The sequence below is a fragment of the Neopelma chrysocephalum genome, unplaced genomic scaffold (assembly GCF_003984885.1).
Source record: "Neopelma chrysocephalum unplaced genomic scaffold, ASM398488v2 Primary Assembly neopelma1_25, whole genome shotgun sequence".
NCBI lineage: Eukaryota > Metazoa > Chordata > Aves > Passeriformes > Pipridae > Neopelma > Neopelma chrysocephalum.
The window spans coordinates 27547951-27565903 of record NW_020897694.1 but is presented as its reverse complement, the minus strand read 5'-3'; the positions used below and the strand labels follow the sequence as shown (position 1 = coordinate 27565903).

The following is a 17953-nucleotide window of genomic DNA, read 5'->3' as shown; positions in this document are numbered from 1 at the left end:
TCAAAACACTTCCTTTGGAAAAGGGTGAGAAAAAGACTGAGTCTTGAGGGGTAGCACTGTTCCTTAGCAGACAACTGGAAGGCATTTGGATACGGTAAGGATGTTGAGATATAAGAGCATACATAGGTTAGAACACACTCCAAACACCACAGAAAGTTATTCAAACAAATTGAAGAAGACAGACAGCCTTATAGTGAGCTGTATTTCCTGCTGCTCACTTCTGTTCTTCCTTTGGGACTTTTCATAATGTAGATGTTCTAGCCCAAGACTCAGATAAGGGGTAGAGGAGGAAGGACAAGAAATTATCTGCTGTTATTCAAACCTTAGGACCTTTGCCCTTGAGCTTCATCTTTTCTTCAAATCGAAGTGTTTCTGTGCATTGTCTTTCATGAAGTTATGGTCTTCCTGATATCTGACTCAATAATTAATGTGTAAAGTTATTGCTTGCATGCATAATCTTTCTCTCTCATGAATATGTGAAGGAGGAAAGATTATAAGTTGTCATATGCTTCCAGAGCCTCTCTCCATGACAGAATGATAGATCCCAATGCTGTATTTAAAACACAGCTGAAGAGATAAAAATAGTGTTTAACTTCTACAGTCATTATGAACCACAGTAATTTATTGAACCCTTCAATCAGCTGAGGAAACAAAAGATTGGGAATGGGTGAATGACTCATTTCTTTTCATGCTGCGTGCACTAATGCTCCAGTAACTTGATGCTCTAAAGGCTAAATAAGACTGCACAAATGTGTCACTGAAATGAAGCAAACAAAGCACATCATAAACAAAAACAAATCAGTGGAAAGCACTGGGGGAAACTCCAACTAGTGGTTGCCTCTTAATTAGTTGTATCTGCAGGATGTGTCTGAAATAGTTGGGAAGACAAATGTAGATTTCACAGTGATTCAGGAAAAAAGAAGTAATTTCAATAGGAAAAAGAAGTTTAAGTGGATAGGCTCAGATATCTTCTGCAACCAACAACTTGACTAAGGAATACATGCATATGTTTTGCAACCTTTTTTTCTCTTTTCCTAGAAGTTAAGACCTATCCATGGAAGGAATTTGAATGCTACGTTAACACTGGTCAGTTTGACTGTAACCTCATAATGTATGTTGACAGAAGACATCATCTATTTATGTTTACAGATGACTCTAAAAATAGTTTTGTGGTACCTGTTTATATGGAAGCTAAAATGTACCACTTGTTATGGAATATCTGTTAAGGTAGTTGTATGAATAAATCAACCAAAACACTCAGAGATCCTGATTCAGCATAGACAGAACAATGCAGGGATTGCTGTACTGAAGCAAAGCAATAGTATATCTGATTCTGTATCCCTTCACTAACCACGGAATCTTTGGAAGACTCAGAATAATTCAGTTAACATGCCAAACTCCATGTTACAAAGCTCATCTCCCTACCATGCATCTCTCACAGAAGAACAGGGACCACTTCAAGATTGCCTATGGGTCCACAAGCATACATAATAATCTTATAAAAAGTCAGATGAGAAAAGGCATATAAAATTTATTAATTAAGGAACCATTCTTGTTCAATTGAGTGTACAAAGAATCTCATTTTTTTCCAGATATCAAATGGTAAACTTTCAGGAAGGAAAAACAAAAGGTAGAAAAGGGGGGGCAGGGCAGGAGGGGTAGGAGAGGAAATTACTCCTTGTCTTGTTCTATTCTAAAAACATTTTCCTCCTCTCCCACTCCCCAAGAGAATTCAAACAACATTCAGAAAGATCATTTCAGCACCTTCAGATGCAGGTCAAAACTTTGAAAGTGGTGTAGACAGTTCTCATTGACTCCTAAGAACGAAAACACAACCATCAATATGGGCAGTGTTTTGAACACAGCTATGAATATACAATATTTTATATGATTTTGCATACACTGATGTTGCGAGTAAAATTGTAAACCTCATTGCCATTGATGCATTTGCACTTTGCACTTCTAAAATGAAGATAATCCTTTCAGTTTCTACCAAATAGCACTGTAATGGTTTTGAAGGAAGTATTCCATCCTATTCCTTTACGTAATCCAGCACATAAAGAGATGGAGAGAGAAGCCTCTTTCTCTCCTCCCTTCCAGCGAGGTTTGGAGACAGCAGACTCCCACAAGGCCAGTCTCACTCCTGTGTGGGGAGTTGAGGCCTGGCCGGGCCTACAGGGCCTGTTGTTCCTGCTGATCCGGGGTCCGGTAGCGTGGCGGCGGCGTTTGGGCGATTGTGCTATCCCAAGGAAAGTAGTAAGATATTGTTATATATATTATATATATATAAAATTGCCTTTTGCAATCGGACATGGCTATCTCGCATTGGCCTTTTTAGCCACCAACGCGCTTGCAACAAACCTGGGTCGAGCCCTTCCCAAATCTTCGTTCGCGAAGCCTAGCCATGATGATATATATATAACATATATATATATATATATTACTGAGGGACTAATTCTTTAGTTTGCTAGATCCTGAGGGTTTTTTTTGATTGCATATATCTGTTTTGGTTTTTTTTCCTTTTTTTATCCCTTCCCTTTTCCCTTTCCCCTTTGGGATTGTATATAGTATTTCAGCTGTATATAACTGTAATATAAGTAAGTACATATATTTTAATATAGTTTGGCTAGTCTGGATTTTTTTTATAGTTTTTTTTTGTTTTACCTTTGCTAGAGGTTTTTGTGCTAGGTCTTGGGGACCTGGCAGGGAGACAAATAAAACTTAGACAAGCACTTAAACATAATTCTGCAAGAATTTTCACTTTGTTTTGAAATTTTTTCTGTTCCTTATGGTATCCCAAAGTCCTGTTTGAATCAGCTTTTAAGATGTGAATTAAAAAATCAAGTAGATAATCACGTTGAAATTTCTCGTACAGATACCAAGTCTGTCCTAATTACTAGAACTGCACAATATTTCTCTTTGTCAAAAGTCTTCATAACACCAAGTACAAACCCAAACAATTCTAAAAAAGAAGCAGTATAAAGAATCCCTGACAGAGTAAATATGAAGATAGCAATAAATATATGATGAAATCTAATTAATCTGTATTATTTTGAAATATTAATTACTGTAAACACCCCTCATGGATCCATTAAGGTGGTAGGCAATTAGGAATGTTCTTGAACCCCATTATGGGCAGTGAAAGAAGGTGTTATTAGCATTGAAGACTTAAAGTTCAAAATATTCTATCATGCTGTCTTAAAGTATCTGGTTATGTATTTCTTACAGGGGAATATTGGACCTCACAATAAAACATATATTTTGTTGAAACTTGGAGCAGAGAAAGTGACATTATAATTGATAACACAGAAGACAAGAGAACAATTAAAATCTCAGCTAACACTAAGCCAGAGAAGGTAATGTTCCCTTTCATCTCCCAAGGGCCATTATTTATTGTCACTGGAACAGAACAGTCCCTCCTTAAACAGGAAACGTCTTCAGACAAGAGTCATCACTTGTTGCCGCATAGGTATACAGTGCTTAAAGAAATACTGCTTCCAACTCCAGTGGAAAGCAGAGGCACTAAGAGAATACAAAAAATGACAGAGTAATTGAAATTACGTTTGAGATAGCTGGTGACTAATGCAGAGCCCAAACATAAACCTCAGTTTGGTTTGTTGAACATATAGACACAGTAGAATCATTAGCTTGCCATTATGCATCTACTCACGCACAAATAGTGCCATTTAAAAGACTCACCATGCAGTATTTTATCCTTCCTGAACACCAATGTGGTGTCTCTGAAAGCAAATATTAAGAGGGATCTGAACTATCTCAGACTGAAGCAAGAGGTTACCTTGAAGCTACCTGCAAAACTACAAATTCTATGAAATTCACAGCACTCTACACAGCAGTAAGAAGTGTAAAAATTGCACAATAAATTTTGCTGCAGGCTTAGTTAGAAACACTATTATTTGGGACCTTTTGGCATGGAGAACAGGTTCCACTCATCATGTCGCTAACATCTATGGCTAGCCTCTCTGGGGTACCAGTTCTGGTTGCATTCCTCCCATTGTGGGGTTCCATTTCCGAAGGCTTGAGGTGGGTAGGGAAGGGGTTACTCCAGCTCCAGGGGAGCTTCGGGTCCTGGACACATGGAGGGGTTAGGTGCTCCCCCTCCCCCCACTATGTGGTCCCATGGCAGCCACAGACAGCACACGGGACTTGGAGAGGAGGTCAGAGAGAGAGCTTTATTGTTAGGGTGGTTACATATATAGGTCCTAGGAGGATTCAAAGAGTGACCAATTACAGGGTCAGGGGGCTTACAGGACACCCAATCACAGGAAGGGGTTAAAAGAGTCCAATGGGAAGACTTCTTGATATCTTCTCAGGACATTCCTGAGACAGAGATAAGAACTGGCCGTGGGGGATTTTGGGAAGAAGAACATGAGTTAGCAAAGAGACTACAAAAAAGCCATTTTAAAACATGTTTAAACCACAGTTTTCTCATACAAGGCAGATTCACTGCTACAAACATCCAGAATATCATCTCAGAAATTTTTTGGTTTATCAATGAAGTAGATGGATCTGGGGGGGGAAAAATAAAACCAGACATTTTTTAAGTCCCAACTGTTCAACTTTTTCTCCATAGCATCAACTTTTCCTGTTATTAGAGATGTCTGCCTTAATTTTTTATCTACCATTCTTTCCTATCCTGGTGGCCATGTAGTACTAATTGTAAAGAAATTTCAAATTTGGTACTATTTGACCTCATTTAAAAATATGAAAACTCAAAAACAAGTACAGTGAAATGGCTACATTTCCTGAATGATGATTTTTTGATTGATTCTTTGGACTACCCAGATATTTCTTTTAATATGACACCAATTTAAGACATAATAACACTATTTGAAATTTAGTTGTAAGAAAATTCTGGGAAGGTATTGACAGCTTGTGCTTCTACCTACCCGGATTATTCAGACCAGGTATTAGCAGTCAATATTCAGTCTTAGGCCATGACTACCATCACCACCATTACCCAAAATTTCATTAAATGATTTTTAGTCTTTTATCCTTGACTACAGATAACTACCATTTGACAAATGAATCATTAAAGCAGCATTGATTTTGTGGGAACAAGGAACATTTTATTCTCTTTCCTAGTGGGCCAGTCCCAGAATTCATGCTTGTTTATTTTTTAAATTCTTGTAGGGTATTTATATTGCAAATGGTTATAGTAAGGAAAGTCTTTAATCATCAAAATGCAGTCAGAGAAAGTGCTGTGTTCACCTTCCAAATCAGAGTCATAGGCCTTTCTTGAAGGTATGGCTTCATTCATAAATAAAACAGAAACTAATGACCTCAGTACATGTCTGTATGGAATCTAAACATCTGAATTGTGAACTGATTTTCGATGTTAAATTCAGCTGGAAAAACAGACCCAACTTGGAGAGAATTAATTTTCATTGTAATAATAATATAAACATTTAACTATTAGTAATGAATATTTAATATCTGGTACTATTAAATAGATATTCAATTACGAATTTGGGTACTGGGAAACAAAAAGACAAATATTGAAACTAAACATCTCCTACTCCTTTCCCATGTTCAACTTCACTACTACACTTCTGACTCCTCTCCTACTGTGCCACAAGAGGCAGAGGGGAAGGGGGCAATGGAAGTCCTGGTCAGGCCACAACATCTTCTTTCTACCACTCCTTCCTCACACTTCTCTCCTGCTCCAGTGTGAGTCCTCCACAGGCTGCAGTGGATATCTGCTCTGAGGTGGAGCACCTCCTTCTCTTCCTCCTCCTCTCTCTGACCTCAGTGTTCATACTGCTGTTTCTTATTCTTTTTTTCCCTCCTCTCTGTCCATCATTTTCTGATCATTCTTAAACACACTTTCTCAGAGCTACCACCACCACTGTGCCTGAGGCACTCAGCTGTGCCCTGCAATGGATTGGCTGGAGTTGCCTGGAACCAGCTGTGCCTGGCATGGGACAGCTCCAGCCATCCTTCATAGAGGCTGTTCCTGCAACCCCACCCCCCACAGCACCTTGACACTGCACGCTGTGCAGGAGGAAAAGAGAATGAATATTTATTTTTGCGTTTGAATTTCTTCTTCAACTTCAAGGTCCATTTTACATTATTCCAAGTTTATCCTATTTTTATCTTTTTTTACTGCTTTACTACTGAGCTGTATGTAGATATTCAGATACATCAGGAACACTCCACCTTGTCATAAACATTTCTACATTCAGCCCCCTCTGTCTCCAAAGGAGTTTTAGAAAGCTGAGTGAAGATTTACATTACACATTGATTATGTGATTTTTTGCTGTTGATGATAGTGCCTTACACTGAAACATTTCTGACATTGTTAGGCAAATTGTATTTTAGAAATATATCATTAATATGAAAACTTAGCGAAAACTTCTTGAAGAAATATAGAGTTAATTATTTCCTAACAAGTGTTTATTTCATCAAATGAAGAAACCCCTGAAGGTTTCCAATATGTAGAACTATATAGAAAATACTCAGCAGAATTCAAGGGCATTAACTGCAATGAAATGTCAGTCTTGCAAGGCACAAGGCACAAGGTATTTGGGATTCTCACAAAAGGGTGTAGAAACTATAACATGTTCTCTGTAAGATACTGCAGAGTGCATTTCCTTTAGCACCGCACAATCCTTACTGACATAAAGTAATTCTACTTAAAGATTGTAATCAGGTCCCTGACTGGTTTATTTACTTGCCTCTGGAAGGAGACTGAAAAATTCTGTTGGTTTGCTGAGCCAAGCTTTGTCTTAAGTTTTCAAAAATAGAAGTGCAGCAGTAAGAATGTAAATCTCTAAGTTTCTGAACTCGAGATTCACTTTCTGGAAGTACTCATGTAAGTAAATCCCACTCAGCTGTTCACAGATATGAATTCTTAAAGGAGCAAAAGCAAGATAAATGAAAATTAAGTTTTACATTTGAAAATACAGTGCCTATAGTCACCCACCTTAAATGGTTCATTGTTGGAAATCTAGACATGTTAACCCCCAGAGAAAACCTGCGGAATAGCCTTTTTCTAACTCATAAAAGATGACTGTCAAGAAGTCACCTCTCCGTGAGGAGAGAAATTTCTATTTTACAAGATTTTAAGCAGAATAAATTGTTATAGCACTCCATTATCTAAATGATCTATTGCTCCACAATCCTTTTAGATTAATCTAGATGAGATTATGTCACCTTGCTGATTCAATTCAGCCAACACATAACACTCTCCAGAATCTAACACTAAGCTATATTGACAAAACGGAATAAAACTTGAAAATGTCACAATATCAAATTTGTGATGATATGAGTCATTCCCATTGAGAAAGAACCCCATTTAGCACCTCAGAAAGAGCTCTTCAGAAATACAGATACACTTGTCATATGACAAAATGATAGTCAATATGCAATTCCATACCAGTGAGCGTTATTTATAAGGTCATTCATTTAATGTGAGTTATCATTTACACCTAAAGGAGCCTCAGATTTTGTATTTGAGATATTACTTACCACTGCATATGTTTCCATGTCCTATTTGCATTGCAGCTAAGTCTAGCTGATCCAAACCCATCATGTCAAGTTTCATAACTGTTTGCTATAAAGAAAATAAACTCTAATCTGAAAAATTTACAAATTAAACATAGAAGCAAGAAAAACTGCTGAATAGGAGAACGAACTCTTACAGATCACTTTTCTTTCTATAGAGTATCTGTTTATTAGATTATCCTCGAAAGTTTGTCATCTGATAAATGCTCTACCTAATCTAAATAGAAACTGATAAAACTTGCAAATTTACAGATGTGCAAGCTTCCTACCCAAAAGACTGATGATCTCTTCAAGATGCTTATAAGCTTGACAATACTCAGCATCAGGAATGAGAGGTTTTATCTGAAAGTCCTGTGATCTACTGTTAATATATTCACTGAGATGACTCAAGAATGGAACTGTAATTAATGCCTGAATTTTGGCATGTGACATAATTCTACAGGTGACAGATTTTTGCACAACTTGCTTTGATTTAGGTACAACTGCCCATCATAATGCACTTCATTTCAGGCCTTTGGAAAACCTGTATTAGTATTAATTAATAATTTTTTTTTATATTCAAAATGCCTTCTGTCTCTTCAGAGCTTTTTTCCCCCTGCCTTTTGCTTCACTGCAAAAAAAACAAAAAACTCTTAAGGCTTAGGAAATGATAGAACCATATTTTCACTTCTTATAATCTTCCTCTATTCATCATTACTCTTTTTTGCTGTGTTAATTACTCAAAATGCTTATAAAGTTATCATTGAATGTTTATTATTCAATTACTGTTCCTCTGTATCCTCACAAAAACTGGACAAACAACTTCTTTACCATAAGATTATGGTGATATCTCCAGTCAAAAATTGGTCACCTATGACTAATCAGTGTAAGATGCCAGTAGTGAAATTCACTACATCATATATATGAAACCAAGAGGCTTTTTTCTTGCAAATTCTGTATTATGTGATAATCAGTGTTGCATCACATTCCAGTTGCTATCGGATCAGTAGCAAAGGTCACACAGAGCTATCTAGAAGTATCTTTGAGTCTGTGATACGAAACAAAAAGATAGCTAATACAAAATAAAGTTCAGGGTGTTTGGATTATCTATCCCATTCTTTCTACATTTAGAAGTGGAAAAAAGATCAGCATATTTCTTGGTTATGGTAACAGCTTTTAAGTATTAAACATGTTGAAACTAATAAAACAAAACTATTACTCATTTGGGTACAAACCCAAAAACTGTTGCTCCAAGTAAAAACTTGAATTAAAAGATCCAGAATTTATAACATTTGCGTTCCAGCTCAAGTTAATCATCATTCCAAAAATGATAAAGCAGATTAGTAGTCTGTGCTTTTTGGTAAAGGCATGGATTAGGATATTAAATCAAATTTACTCAACAAATATTAATTTGAACTTCTAATTTAACAGATAAGCAGAAAACAGAATTCTAATATGTCATTATATCATAAAGCCATGTCTGCATATGTTTGTGATATTTCTGGTTTATATTAAATCCTTTTTAGCTTCAGAGTTCATTCAAAGCTTATATGAATCTTTAAAGGGTGGGAAACACTTTGAGCTACTCTTCAATTATGCTCCAGTGCATGTTCTGCATAAAAATCTGAACCTTTGTGCAGTGAGGAAAAAACATCTTACTTCTCAAGCTACATAAAATTAATGTGATTCCTTATGTGTTAAGGTGGCATTTGGTACAAATTCATGTGGCAGCATTTTCCCTAAGCAGCGTTTTTGAAGGACATTTCCAATGAAGACTGGGTAAATGAGATAACCTCTGGGTAGCAAAGCATTACTGATGACCTGAATATTCTTTCCATGTGCATTTTGTCCATAATCATAAACATAATTAAAATATCTTTGTGCTTCCCTGGCCCTCAGCTTGGTCCTCGAACTACAGGGTTGTGACAAGAATCACCACTGCAGCCAGCTCACAATATACAGGACTTCTGATAGTCCCAGGAAAAATAGATTTTTTTTTCAGTAAGCACAAATGTGCAGTAAGATAAGAATCTATTTTTTTTTTCTTCAGTATTAGAGGGTTTAAGCCTATCTAGGTCAATTGACCTGCTGGGACAAAGGGTCTTTTTACTTAGTTCTTCAGTTTGACACAGCTGTACACTACAATGTACTGAAAGTAACTGCCATTCAAAGGCTAGGTTTAGAAACTAAGCCATTACTGATATGAATTCCTTATTTCATAGATGCATATTTGTCATCACCAATAGTTTGTAGCTGGAAAGTATTCCACATTTGGCAGTACCTACTCTGGCCAGAGAAGGGTCATTTACCCAGACTCTGAGAGGCTGCTGCTCTGACTCACCTCAAACTCACATCTGAGTACTGTACGGGCACAAAGTGATGGAACAAGTTCATGTGTGGTAGCAAACTGAACTAAATGTACTGTATTCCAGTATCCCAGCTGGAAAAATTAGTCTTCTACTTCACACTCTCTTGGGGGTGTCTGGCTCCTATCTACTTGGTGCCTGTGAAATAAACATTCAGCACATGCAAAAGCCACAAAGATCAATATCTGCATTATGCACTGGAATACGTAATACATTTTGAAATTTAATGGATCTTGAAATATCTTCTACACTTCTCTTGCTCATTTATCATTGCAAAGGTCATGGGTTCCAATATGATTAATGCATGAAAATCTTCTGGTTAGCTTCCATTAATGTACCTTTCTCTGATAGCAGCCCCCTTACTTCAGTATGCATTGAAACGTGAAAAAAAATTCTGATGCCAGTATACATCTCCTTGTTAATTTTAGTGGGCTTTTGTTTAAGCATTTAAATAGGGGAAAAAACCCCCCACCAAACAGTTGGAGAGCTATAAACTACACCTGGACTCATGTCCCTGGGTAATTCCCTCAGTTCTGTCACATGTCATTACAGAACTACTACAGAAAAGCCCAGAAAACTACTACAGAAACTACTACAGAAAAAATGGTTGTGTCTCTAGTCTATAAGTGTTGCAGACTGTAAGCAATAGGGCAGAAAAAAATTTCTGTAAAATTTTCTAGAATGAAAGCAACAATATTAAACTCTAACTCTCCATTAAATATTTTGTTTTATCTTTCAGAAGAGGAAAAGAAAACCCCTTTCCTCTTCCTCACCTGAAATAAAAGTAAACATTACTAAGTCAGTTGAATTGTATCATTACATGATTCCAAAATCGCTTTCATTTTGGAAAAAAAAAAAGAAAAAAGAAAAAAGAAAAAGGCAAGATCACTTTGCTGAATTGAAGTAATTTTGTCAAACATTTCAAAATAACAGGTATGTATCATTTCCATGAATACCCTGAAAAGCAAATGTCTATCATTCACCCTGCAAAAAAAAAAGCTGACAAAAAACTTTCCAGCTGTTGTTTATTTGGTTAATATAAAGAATGCCATCTACTGGCAATAACAATAAGTAGCAGTGTTTGTAAGTTGCTAGGTGGGGTAAGGTTGTCACTTTCAGACACTACAAACAAGTCTAAAGATCATTTATTTAAAAAGGAATCTCTAAATTTGAAAGAAGGTGTAATGTTCCAGGTTTCTCTTCAAAGGCTATTCTTAATCATTGGCTTATGTTTGGAAACAAGTCCCTAGTAGGAAATAACTGTCTGGGTTCATGACCCACTTAGAAAGAAGGATTTTTTGTGTATGTATGTTCCACAGCCTTATACAGCATACACAGTACTGGCATAGTTACTAAATGGACACTTCTCACAGTAAGAAGAAAGGCATGTATAGCAAGCAAAGGGTCATACAAATTAACTCCAAACACACAGTTCCAATGTTGGCCTGCATAAATGAGGCAGACAATACTGTTAAAAGATTCTTGAGTAAATTGATAAAAAGGACCCCGCCAGACATACAGCTTCATGTTCAGTTCTCTGACCTACAACTTCCCAAAAACATTAATTGTTGAAGTGTTGTCATTCTGAAATGGGTATTTAGGCAATGACTGATTTATAAAAAGTAAGTAAAGGAGATAGTAATTATTTATTATAGTACACATGGGAAAGAAACGCTGTACATATTGCACTTTACAAATAATCAGGAACAGCATGTCTTCAGATACCTTAGGTTTCAAACCATGACTGTGACTCACGAGAGAAAAAAAACCCCAAAAACACAAACAAACCCAAAACAACCAAGAAATACAAAAGTTCAAATAACAAAATTAATGTTTATTATCTGATTTGCATGCCCTTCTCTTCCTCTGTGTCTTAGAGGGACCAGATTAAGCAAGTATTAATATTTTTATGACTGCAATTATTTGAATCTGGTATTTATCTGTCTTTCTGAAAAGCTCTGTAACGTAAGACAGTTGTTTTGCTTGGTTTTTCCCAACATTATGCTTTCACTTTTAGAACTGGAGGGCTGAGGTAACTGTGAATTTCACTGAAAGTATGATTTAATCATAAGCACTTATTTTTTTGGGTCTTGTCTTCCTTTATTGGCTTTCTGAAGTGTGATTTGGACAACAAACTAAAGAGAACACAGACACAGACAAATATCTGACTTCAAGTGTGCCATAAAATAATTTTCCTAACAGAACTGACAAAGCTGTCTCCTGAAAGTATACTGATCACTGGACAAATGAAGATGGCAAGAAAAGGGCAGAACTCTTAAAACTATGGGCCCATTGCTTAGAAAAACTGTGGCAGTTCCTGTAAAAGAAGTGCATTAGTGGTATTCAGGGAACAAAAATGACATAATGTATTACAGTTTTGTGAAGCCTGTCTCAGAAAAAGAACCTCAACTTCAGGGGCAAAGATTTTGACTGGGAAGAAGACTTTTGTTAGGAATTTCTCAATATGGAGACTGGCTTTCAGCCTGACTTTTCTTGACTTTGAACTGTCACTGAACTTTGAAAAAGTTTTCTCTAAACATAAATTGCAGAAAACACCTTTATTTTAGAGTTATTGTCCAAAGTTTCATATCAACATTTAGACATATCTAGCAAAGATTTTAGAAAGTGTTTAGGCTTTTAGTTGCTAACTATACTTCCCACTTTTCACTGATAACTGCAAAAACTCTCAATGAGAGATCAGAAGCCTAGCTACTTCCTCCCAGTCTCACTTCTTTCTACATTCCTTCGTAAAATATTTAGTCCAGTTTATACTCAGGTTTCATAACACTCAAACATATCTAGAAGTACGTAAAAGTAAGGAAACAATTCCATATCTCTCTATGTCAGGGAGCTCATGCTGTCATGTCAGTTTTCCTATGCAAAGCAAGGATGTAACTGTTTATTTTGAAATTCTAAAGAACTTGTTTTCTAAAGAACATCTTTCTACAGACATTCTTCTTAACAGCAACTCATAACATTCCTTTTTAGTTTCATCCAAAAAAAAAAAATCTCAATGCTACATGTTCCTGCAAGATACTGTGTTTTTTTCCTTACAAATTATATATTGGTTGTTAAACATGTTCACACCAGAGAAGCAACCTCAAAAAGTAGTACAGCAAAAGTTCAGTTTAAATATCAATGTCATGTTGATTTAAATTCAGCATTTGCTAAATGTATTAATTTCTTAAAGCTTGTTAACTTGTTAAAGTTTGTTAAAAAAAAGACCTACATACTTTGGAAATGAGATTTGCTGACTTAATAAATTACCTTTATAGCTTTCTGACTCTTAGAAATACCTGCATCTCTAATATACCAGTCTGTGCTTCTTGCAAAGTGGGCAAACAGCACTTTAGAATTTAATAAAGCAGAACACAGCTATTGATGTAAACATGCAAGATTATTTCTGACTACTAGAAAAATAAAATTTGCTTAGCTTTTTAATAGTTTTCTTCTTCACAGAATTTAAAGACATTTTTAATCTTTGTACCTATATGCTTCAAATACACTACTGATACTCAGTTACCATGGAGTGGAATAACTCATTTTGCACCCTAAGCATAACATATCAAGATACTTGGAGAGAAATAAAGAACTCCTCAAACAAGAAACTGAGAGACAGATAAGCAAGTAAGCATTGATAAGGCTAGAATCTGGTCAGGTCTAAATCTAGTTAAGAAAAACGGTGGGGTGTCATTTTTACCGTGGAAAGTTAGACTTCTAAAATTATTCCATCAAGTCTAGGCTTTCTTTCCAAAAAGTAAGTCCTGGAAAAACACATCTCATGATATTCACCTACAACCTGATTACTTTCAATTATTAACACTTCTCAGCTTAAAATTGGCTTCATTTGAATTTTCAGGGTCTTTCAGATATTTTTAAGTAAAAATTTTTATAAAAGAGGCACAAAAGAAGGAAGAAATCAAACTACTCGATCAACATGGAAACCTACTAATCATCTGTCTCACCAGACAAAATCAATTTTGAGACAGCATTGATGCATTTATTTTACACAAGTGACTGTCTTAACTAAGGCACAGAGCAGGTAACAGCTTCAGTGTAAGCAATGGGTCCTTTACAAAGTGTGTTAGAAACTCTTGTCTTTCTTTCATCTTTTTCTGAACGTTACCTAGATACCACACCAACACAGTGCCAGAAGAAAGTCAATCTTCATTATAATAACAACAGTACAGTTATTGATAGATGTCTCTTTACTAGTCAGTTAAATGGGATTGGGACAGTTCCCTGGCACTGAGGCCAATTGACATAGAAGAACTGGCATCCATACTACCAAGCTGTCTTCCATGAAAGTGGCCTCATCCAGACTGCCTACTGGGAACAGTCAGTAGCCCACATTAATTCCTGAACTAGAAGCAGAAATTGTTTGGAAAGAATACCAGCTGGCACAAGGCAAAAGTGGGTCAGTAGCTGTTCTAGCAATCTGACATTACGGGCATGCAAGCTGCAGTGCCTGGGGTTGATACATGGAAGTATTTAATTTGCTAATGTAGATGTCACTGCTAAGGCACCTCAAAACACTCAGTAAACTACAAGATAGTCAGGAAAAGGACTCATATCTGCATATCAACAGCAGAGGTTCTTTGCTCCAGCCCATGTAGATTTCTATTAATTTTATTTGCACTGTAGTAAAACATTATAGTTGGGGTAAATAATTTCATAAACTGGTGGGATTCACAGAACCCAGATGTAGGCATATAAAAGTTAGCCTGATAGTAATTCTTTTAAAGACAGTAGGGTAAAGTATGAGTTATGACAATTCATGTTATAGTAACACAGAAATATAGAAGAAATGGGCAGATTTCCTCTTATTTAGAAGTTCTATCATTCCACAAAACCAAACACTGAAGTATCTCACGTTTTGATGTCTAGGTAAATTTGAGATGAACCTCACCCAGAATATTCCTCCGTGTTTACAATAGCTAGCATCTCTTTAGCATGATGACTTGATTCTGTTGTGCAGAACAAGACAGTTCTGCATTTCCAAATGACTCATATGCTAATGTTTCAATATACATACATTTATTTGGGGGATGAGTAAAAATTTTGGACAATACAGGCCTTCATCTCAGTTTTTGCTGCAATGTACAACTTCATGACTTTACAGAAGATATTTGTTCTAGTCAACAAGCTGTGAAATCTAATCAGCTCTTCCACATAAACATATACACACACCTCAATTGCTTCTTTTTCCCCAGCAGAGATTTTTTTTGTAATGTTTCCTGTTACTGTGATTGAACAAAAAATACTTGATATACCGGTTATGAGAAAGAAGGTACTTAAAGGTACTTCCATTTTAAATAGCTGTGTCACTTCCACAAATGTAAAATGAACGTGCATCTATCTCTCATGTTGTATTCCTTGCATAAACATTCCTTCTTCTAATTACCCTTGCACATTTCAATGAATAATTTTTTCAGCAGTGTGATCATTCCCATATTGTTGCATGTACTCAAGACATTCACAAATCCTGACTTCAGGTCAGACATCATTTTTTAAGTGAACCAAAATAGGATGACAACTTGGAGCAGCAAAAATTTAATCTACTTTATAAATTATTATTAACTTTAATTGGTTATATCTTCTCTGACTGGAATGCATAGCTCACATTCTACTTCCTTACAAATTAGTTTATTATATCAAAAGCAAGTATATTTAAAGTTTGTTAGATGCCCTTCAACAGAAGCTAAAGAAATTTCACCGCAAACCTCCAGCTATCAGGATTTACTGCTTAAGAGCAAGCAGTTTCTCCATCCAGCATTGACAACAATATATTTGCTTTCTAGGCTTTAGAAGTCCATACCATCCATCAAAGGCCTTGATGTGTTGCAGGTCTATCTGCAGCTCACTCTCTAATCAAATAAAAAAGAAAAACCAGACAAAAGATTCAAAGGAAGTCTAGCACAAATGAGTGTCAGTCCATTCTTTGATTAGGTAATGGCAATTATGATAATTACAGCAATTCACTACAGGAAAATGTTCCAAAATTGCCAGCCTGTAGCAAAGTGTAGCACTTGCAAGTATCCACTTATGCAAAGCTTTGCCTGAGCTTTTTGAATATTTACCGTGTTCTTTCAGTTGTAAACAGGATAAATTGGACTGATAAATTAGGGCTCTGATCTATTACATGTTATTAATATACAGGTGAATTCATCTAAGATATAGTCATCCTCTACAGATATAAATCTCACTGGAGTGTAAAGAGAACAGGCCTTATTGAAAGTTTCACCCAAATTCACACCCAGTATTAGGCAAAACTATTTTTTCTCACATACAATTTCAGTAGTGAGATTTTTATACTATACAAATGTAAGGTAAATATGATTGTTTTCCTGTTTGCCTTCCATATTATGTTCCCTGCTCTGCTGAAGAAGTCAAGCTCAAACTATTTGACAAAAACAGGGGTGTCTTAAAAAAAGGCTAGCTATGTCAAAAGATACACTAACAATCATTGAATACTGACATTTAGAAAGAAAAAGAGGATCAGACCAATTGAAAATGAGAAGATGTAGGCTAAGACAATTAAGCAAGACTGGGATATGGAAGAGACTATGTACAGAAGACAATTAGCCATCAGAAGGAAGACAATCCTGGACTTCAAGTCTTTCACAGGCGTCTTTCACTGATGAAAGAGGTCTTTGTCTGCTGGAGGAAGAATTACAATCAAGGGAACAAGAACAAGGAAGACCACATCACACACAAAAGTAAATTTGCAACGTGTCCAGAGATGGTAGCATTTCAGAAGCACTGACTGGGAAAATAAAAGGGATATTTCATGTGACCATTTCTTACAGCCATCAGAAAACCCATTCCTCCCTGAGTTGTGAAATTATTAACTCCAATATTTTACAGATTTCTGCCTTTTTTACCCTAATGATTCTTATCCATCAGATTAGGTTTACCTAAACCAGTGCCTCCAAATACCTTGGATAGGCATATGACTCATTAGAAACAAAACCATTTAAGATGGCTGGCTAGTGGGCTTTTACAGACTGCACTGAGGAAAAAAAAGAAAATAAAAGCATTAGTGCAGTTTATCTCCCCTTTAACCAGCGGAGGCACAAACATTGAATCTTATCTCTTGGTAGCTGCCAGCTGCCAATAAAGCATTGCACACTGATTTCTTTTCTCCCATAGATCTCAGAGAAAAAAGCTAAAGCTGAGCTGAACATTCAAAGAAAAGAAAAAGAAAAAAAAGCAAGCAGGGAAACACACTCCTTTACTTTTCTGATCAGGAAGAATGCAAAGCCGAACTAGAATTCATATGCCAGATTTTAAAATTTTGAAACAAAATGGCTGGCACTAATTGTGCATGGGTCACTTACTTTGCTGTTATTTCCTGAAAAGCAAATCTATATGCTATGATTAAGTAGACGTTAATATGATGAAGGGGACTGACATATGACAAAGCCAGCTGGTTGCTTTTCAAATCTGGCAGCTGCAGGTGATCCCTGGTCACACTAGGGGTTCCAGCTATTCTATTGAATTGTTTGTACTATCTGAAGTATATAAGCTTGAAAAGCAGCAAAGGCATGTAATTAGAGATAAAGGGTTTTTCAGAATGAACAGTTGCACAGTTGTATCCCAGCCTCTTCCAAATTGTACAAGAAATAAAAGCTGATTGACTATAAGGTATCTTGTACACGTGTTGTATCACACGCTCCAGGAATCATATATGCTGGAAGAGCCTCCAGAGGTCAACTAGCTCAAAGCCCACCCAGTGCAGTTGTTGAGGGCTGTGACCCCACAGAGTTTTGAAAATTGCTAAGGATAGTTCCTTAGGTGATCTTGGACCCGATCTTTTCCTACAATAGCAGGGATTTCATTCCCAATCTTAAGGGAATTTCATTGAACTGTTCTGATCTTCCAGCAGATACCAAGGTGACTGAAACTGCCTGTGATTAGCGAGGCCTCCAACACTGAGGATTCCTTCAGCTGTAAGAAAGTTTCATTTACCTTTCTTGATTAGGTGATCTGTAGCAAACACCTACCACACTCACAATAAATAATTACCTATTAATATAACACATAAAAATCATTACATAAATGTATAATATGTAAACAATTGT

At 36.3% G+C, this 17953-nt stretch overlaps 1 protein-coding gene and 1 long non-coding RNA gene across 2 annotated transcripts in view; one reads left to right on the top strand and one right to left on the bottom strand.

Annotated features, from left to right (window-relative positions):
* Nucleotides 1-17953, bottom strand: part of ITGBL1 (integrin subunit beta like 1) — a 142591-nt gene that overhangs the window by 37797 nt on the left and 86841 nt on the right. The window lies entirely within an intron of this gene.
* LOC113963522 lies at nt 3216-10689 on the top strand. The gene is made up of 3 exons (XR_003532847.1): nt 3216-3356; nt 7777-7966; nt 10609-10689. It is a non-coding gene; the product is annotated as an uncharacterized LOC113963522 (long non-coding RNA).